Source organism: Procambarus clarkii, unplaced genomic scaffold, assembly GCF_040958095.1.
Source record: "Procambarus clarkii isolate CNS0578487 unplaced genomic scaffold, FALCON_Pclarkii_2.0 HiC_scaffold_208, whole genome shotgun sequence".
Lineage (NCBI taxonomy): Eukaryota > Metazoa > Arthropoda > Malacostraca > Decapoda > Cambaridae > Procambarus > Procambarus clarkii.
Window position 1 is genome coordinate 255,571 of NW_027189241.1, and position 7,192 is coordinate 262,762.

At 46.2% G+C, this 7,192-nt stretch overlaps 1 non-coding gene across 1 annotated transcript; it reads left to right on the plus strand.

Moving 5' to 3' along the window:
* The first annotated feature begins 242 nt into the window (after positions 1-242).
* LOC138361163 (5S ribosomal RNA) lies at positions 243-361 on the plus strand. Its single transcript, XR_011226828.1, has one exon. It is a non-coding gene; the product is annotated as a 5S ribosomal RNA (ribosomal RNA).
* The last annotated feature ends 6,831 nt before the right edge of the window (positions 362-7,192 follow it).

The following is a 7,192-nucleotide window of genomic DNA, read 5'->3' on the forward strand; positions in this document are numbered from 1 at the left end:
AGAAAATCCACAAATTCATTAGAAATTGGCAGGGCAGGCTGAGGAAGTAGGTAGATGTAAAATGTCTGTAAATGGCGAAAGAACATAAACCCAAGACTGAATAAACGATGTTAAATATCCATGCCAAGGAGACAAAAATATGTTAGGATACAATTACCATTAAGACACCACAAGAAGGTCCGTATCCTGCCGTGATGACTAAAAAGAGTTGGTTATTAGCCACAATGTGTAGGCAGTCTCATGCCAACGGCCATACCACGTTGAGAACACCGCTTCTCGTCCGATCAGCGAAGTTAAGCAACGTTGGGTTTGGTTAGTACTTGGATGGGTGACCGCCTGGGAACACCAAATGCTGTTGGCAATAATGTTTTTTGTTTTGTTTTGTTTTGTTTCGTTTGTTTTTGTTTGAATGGCTGGCTCCACGGGAAATTCACGGAGTTGTGTGGAATAAGGCCTGGTAAAATGAATTAATATGTATGTCATGTTTAAAACAAACTCGCTTAATATAGTGTGTGAGGCTTTATACAAAAACAAACAACCAAAACAAAACATGTTGTGTATATATATATATATATATATATATATATATATATATATATATATATATATATATATATATATATATATATATATATATATATATATATATATATATATATATATAGCTTAATCCGGGTTTGAACTCGCAACTCCAAGAATACGCATCACTTATATACACTTTACCACTGGACCACAGCTGCAGGACACTTGATGCTGAGGTATCAATTTAATGACGTAAATGCCATTTCCACAAATAAATGATAATTTAAAAGTATTTGTATGTACAAATCTTTTCTGTTTAAAAGGCTACAATATCAGTTACTGATATAATTTGTGTTAATGTTTCTATACCCACAGGAAGGCATGTTTTTGCTTATATGTAAGGGGTACGGAGAAGGAATCCACAGACCATCAGTCCCCTTCCCCCCCCCCCCCCCCCCTCCCCTCCCACCTACTACCACCACCACCACCACCACCACTACTCACCACCACCACCACTACTCACCACCAATCACCACCAATCACCAATCACCACCACCACACCTAACCGAAAACCCCCTAACACATCAACCCTCCCCCCAATCAACAGGCGAAATAATAACCCTCAAATGCCTGCCTGCCTGCCAGCCAGCCAATACTAACGGTCTTCTCAGAAAGAAAATCTCTTTGTATCTGTATTACTTGATGAAATGTATGATTCTAATAATGAAAATAAATTTTGATGTCGGTTGTATGAGCATAATGACCAATATGCACATGATATGAATGAATTAAATAGTGTAGTTTTAAGTAATTAGGTTGTAGACACATTAAGCGGATATGATATTTGACGCGTCCAGAACTGGTGATTTTTGGTTTAGTTTTAAATGCACCACCACCATTGCTTCCCCAGAGCCTAATTAAGGACCGGTAAAAGGAGTCAATATGTATGTCATCTATAAAACCAAAGAATGAATAAAAACACACACACACACACACCTACATAATAGTATTAGGAAGATTGTATGGCAAAAAAAAAAAAAAGTACTCCCATTGGGTCGTTTGAACTCGCGACTTCCAAAACACCAGCCACACACCTTACCACCCAGCCACCATAGAGTTGGTATAATTGTGCAACTTTAGTTATAAAAGTAAAGTTCTTATTGTCTCAAATCTTATTGTCTGTTCTATGAAAAGGCATGATGTAAATTATGTATTTTTTGAATGATTGAATTGTAGGCACATTAAGCGGATTCGATATTTGATATATCCAGAAAAGGTGATTTCTGTTCAGTTTTAAAATGCATCACCGTTAACGCTAAAGGACTGGTAAAACGACTCGATGTTTGTCATTTTTAAAATAAACACTAAAACTAGGCCCTATAAATTGAATGCATATAAATACAAAGTGGGAGTGGCTGGCTGGCTGGCTGGCTGCCTGCCTGCCTGCCTGCCTGCCTGCCTGCCTGCCTGCCTGCCTGCCTGCCTGCCTGGCTGGCTGGCTGGCTGGCTGCCTGGCTGGCTGGCTGGCTGGCTGCTGGCTGGCTGGCTGGCTGCCTGCCTGCCTGCCTGCCTGCCTGCCTGCCTGCCTGCCTGCCTGCCTGCCTGCCTGCCTGCCTGCCTGCCTGCCTGCCTGCCTGCCTGCCCGCCCGCCCGCCCGCCCGCCCGCCCGCCCGCCCGCCCGCCCGCCTGCTTGCCTTGCCTTGCCTGTCCTGTCCTGTCCTGTTATTGCCTTGCCTTGCCTTGCCTTGCCCTGCCCTGCCCTGCCTTGGCTGCAGCTGGCTGGCTGGCCGTAAATCAACTCTTAACAACACCATACCACACCACACCATCACTCATCACCCATCACCCACCACCGGCCCCAGAATACTGAATAATACAGGAGAAGATGCCCATTGGGGCGAGCCTTGAAGTGGGGACAGCTGAAGAGTAGTCGGTGAGAGGAAATGCTGAAGTTGAAGAAAAAGTGCCAGGGCTAAACCCAGCTGCGTGACAATACGTCGATGCTGCAAACAACCCAACAACTGGCTAGGCTTGGAGGCGGGTCTGGAAGGCGGCGGTGGCAGTGCTTCAGCATTCAAGGTGGAAACAATCTTTCTTCATGTGGTGTCTTCTTCTTCTTCAATTTGGTGTTTCTTCTTTCTTCTTGCTTCGAGTAATCATTTGATGTTTGTAATCGGCGTAGTCTGGTGGGAAAAGGTCCTTTGACAATGTGGTTTCGTCGCATTCAACGAAGATTACTTCGTTCTTTAGTGTGTACTTTAAGTTTGGATCATTCAGCAGGCATTCCGCATACCTTGTGTTGAGTATTTTGCTGGAGAGGCGTCTGTATTCGGGAGTTCCAAGTGTAAGTTGTTCACGTTGATCATATAGTGCGGAGACTCTTGGAGACTCCTGTGTTGCTGGAGATGGTGATTGTGCTTCAACGTCAATCGAGGCAGTAGAGTCATCATCGGAAAACAAGTGTTGGTTTTCAGAAGCATCAGGTGTAGGTACCTGTGAAGCTGGTGTAGTCTCAGGTGCGGCTGGTGTATTTTCTGGTGAAGCTGGTGAAGTTGGTGCAGTCTCAGGTACCACTGGAGAAGTAGCTGGTTCGTCTGGAGTAGTAGCAGTGTGCAAGGATGTTGCAGAGTCTGTATCAGGTTGCACAGGGTGGGCGTCAGCAGACAGGATATCTGCCAATGCAGTTGAAGAGATGGTGATGCTGATGTTAGAAGCAGAAGTGGTATTTGTTGCTGAAGTCGTAGCATTGGTGTTGGCTGAGGCTGTTGTTGTGAAGAGCTCGTCACGAACAGTAAATGTTGGTAAACCGTTGTCAGCGTACATAATGTTCAGAATTCGTACAAATTCCTTGGTGTTCGTGCCTGCAATCATTTCAGCAGTGCGGATGAGTCCCATTATGACGTTGTGGTTCCTGTTAGGGAGCAGCATCTGGTGTGGTGAGGGCTGGCTTGTTGATTCAGCAGAGTAAACTTGTGGCTGTCGCTGCTGAGTCGATGATTGGTTGGCGGGCTGGGACCCAGGGCCCCAATGGGATGCAGTCTGTGCAGAAGCTCCGCCCCCTCCCGGAAGCAGAGGAAAGTTGGCGGCTTGCACGTTGAATGTTGACGGTTCTCGTCGTGTGGTGTTGGCTTGCCTGGCTTCGGTCATCTTCTGTATTTCTTGACGTCTTTGTGGACACTCAGCAGAGACGGCAGTATGGTGACCTTGGCAGAGAAGGCATTTGAGGAAGTCGCTGGTGCATTGTTTGAAGTGGTGACTCTCGGCGCACTTGCTGCACCGTTGGTCCTGAGATGGGCAATTTTTAGTGAAGTGCTCATAACTATAGCACTTAAAACACTGTCGTAGCTGGTAGTAATGTTCTCTTGTTATTTGTCGGGGTGTACAAGCGAGGCCGAAGCACCGGAAGCCGTTGGTGGTAGCAGAGGTAGCTTCCTCAGGCGAGGTGAAGGTGACCTTCATAGTGGAGAGGTGGCTGTCCTGCACAGGGATGAATTTTACGGTGACTGCAGTCAAGGAAGGGTTATCTTCGGTTATGCTGGTGGCGACGTCAGTGGTAGCTTTTTCGGAGATGAGGGAGCTCACTCTCCTTACGAAAACAGTCCTGGCTGCGAGGTAGTGTCGTGGTGGGGTGAGGAACATGTGCGCCTCCTCGAGAGCAGTGAGGTGAATGGGGTTAAGGAGGCGTTGTACGGCCTCGGCACTGCTGAACAGCAGTTGAGGGAGTCCATCATCGTTGAGTACGACGTCCAGGGGTGCAACATTGGTTGTAGTGGTGATCAAATCCGATATCTCTGATCGAGTAGGGGTCTGGTTCCCTCTGAATCGTACCTTGATTCGGTAGATCATGGCTCTAATCGTTGCTGCCTAATGTTTACCCACCCGGCAGTGCTGGGTGCAGGAGAGCCTGATCTAGAGGGTTGCACTTTCCTTAAGAGGTCTCCCGTCTCTTACCGGTTTAATGCACCGGATCAGGGTGGGGTCTGACCTCTTAAAGCAAAGTACTCTGTATCCCGGCCCCAGTCTCCCAGCCTCTCTTATATACCCGAGCAGGCCCTTTAAATTATTTGAATTGTTGCACTTCGGCCAATGGCAGGCACGATCGCTGCTGCTCAAACATATTCTGGTTCACAAGTATTATAATATATTATATTATATTATATATATATATATATATATATATATATATATATATATATATATATATATATATATATATATATATATATATTCATGAAACACATTAAAACCTTGATCATTTATTCATTCATTACGTCTAGTGAAGAATTGCTTTTGTTCATTTGTATGATTAAAAATTGAATAGAATATGAATTCCTCGCTTAAAGTAAAATATAAAATATATATTGGATTTATATGATTGGTTAATATTCCAAGTGATGCTGAATATCCCTTATAATTTTGTTTTGTTTGTTTGTTATGTACACATTCCAAATGAAATCAATATAAATGTTATTATTAATGTTTGAAAGTTGATTGTCTACTTGAATCTCTCTATTAAAGTGTGTGTGGCTCCGGATGGAGCCTGGTTATGGTATTTGTCGTGGTGGGTGGCAGAAGTGCTTACTTCTTCTCTGTCTTCTTTGGCAAAAGAACTGCCTGAATGTTTGGAAGAACACCTCCCTGTGCAATGGTTACGCCAGACAGAAGTTTGTTGAGTTCTTCGTCGTTGCGGATGGCCAACTGCAAGTGACGTGGGATGATACGGGTCTTCTTGTTGTCACGTGCGGCGTTACCGGCGAGCTCCAGAACTTCGGCAGCGAGGTATTCCATGACGGCTGCCAGGTAGACAGGAGCGCCAGCACCGACGCGTTCGGCGTAGTTGCCCATACGCAGCAGACGGTGAATTCTGCCCACGGGGAACTGAAGTCCGGCCCTGCTGGAGCGAGACTTTGACTTGCCCTTCACTTTGCCTCCCTTGCCGCGTCCTGACATTGCTGCTGCTGTTGTGGGTTTGTGGTGTTTTATGCCGCCCCGCAGATCGAGCTTCGTGTTATATACCCCGCTCAGGATCAAGGGAGCCCGCCACTGACCAATCAGCGCGCTCCGCCACGCGACCCGCTCTGAGCTGAGTCGCGAGCGGGATATAAAAGGAAAGCTCGCCTCGCGCAAAAGTTCATTATTGTATCGCAACGCCAGCCAGCACGAGCATCATCATGCCACCCAAGGCATCTGGAAAGGCTGCCAAGAAGGCCGGAAAGGCCCAGAAGGCCATTGCCAAGGGCGATAAGAAAAAGAAGCGCAGGAGGAAGGAGAGCTACAGCATCTACATCTACAAAGTGCTGAAGCAGGTCCACCCCGACACTGGTATCTCTTCCAAAGCCATGTCGATCATGAACTCGTTCGTGAACGACATCTTCGAGCGCATCGCCGCCGAGGCTTCTCGCCTGGCCCACTACAACAAGCGTTCCACCATTACCAGTCGGGAGATCCAGACGGCTGTAAGGCTCCTGTTGCCCGGAGAACTGGCCAAGCACGCCGTCTCTGAGGGCACTAAGGCCGTCACCAAGTACACCTCCTCCAAGTAAACGGCTTACTTACTGCCCTGTGGTGGTGGCTTGGCCTCAAACCAACAAACTCGGCTCCATTGGAGCCACACTTTATTTCTAAAGAGATTGTGAGTGTTAGACACCAATACTATTATAACAAAAACCTCTGTCACTGAAAGCAAATAGCTATAAAATGAGAATATTTATGAAACTGTCTGTGTGTGTTTCTCTCTCTCAGTGTCTGTCTGTCTGTCTGTCTGTCTGTCTGCCTGCCTGCCTGTCTGTCTGTCTGTCTGTCTGTCTGTCTGTCTGTCTGTCTGTCTGTCTGTCCTGTCTGTCTGTCTTGTCTGTCTTGTCTGTCTGTCTGTGTCTCTCTCTCTCTCTCTCTCTCTCTCTCTCTCTCTCTCTCTCTCTCTCTCTCTCTCTCTCTCTCTCTCTCTCTCTCTCTCTCTCTCTCTCTCTCTCTCTCTCTCTCTCTCTCTCTCTCTCTCTCTCTCTCTCTCTCTCTCTCAACACATATAAGCACTCGGTATCTTTTTTCTAGAGATTAGAGATTCATTGTTATGTTCCACATTAGGATTACTATGCAGGCCACCCTCTTAGGTTTGAAAATGTCAAGAAAACGGTTAATTTAAAATGTCATCTCCTAACTTAACAGATTAAGCCAGAGGACCGAAAACAGAATAAAACAGGACTGGACAGTATATGTCACTTATACAAGCTGCTTTTATTTCTAGTACAGTATGACAATTTTTATTTTGGGGGGGGGGGGGGGGTGATCCTTGACAGTGCATAAGAGTGAAAAGCGACGGCGTTTTGTTTGTAAGAGAACAGGTTGTACTACAAATGACTTGATTTATTGATATCACATGTATGTATGACACCTAAATTATGCTAGGAATGTCTGAAATCTCCTTAGAAGGATATTTTGGCCCTGAGAAGGGCCGAGTTTGGTGTATACTAGGGTGGTCGATTTAGCTTATGCACGCTCTCCACGGATACGGCGAGCAAGCTGAATGTCCTTTGGCATGATGGTGACACGCTTGGCGTGGATGGCACAGAGGTTAGTGTCCTCGAAGAGACCGACCAGGTAAGCCTCGGATGCCTCCTGTAAAGCCATGACGGCAGACGACTGGAAGCGAAGATCGGTCTTGAAGTCCTGGGCA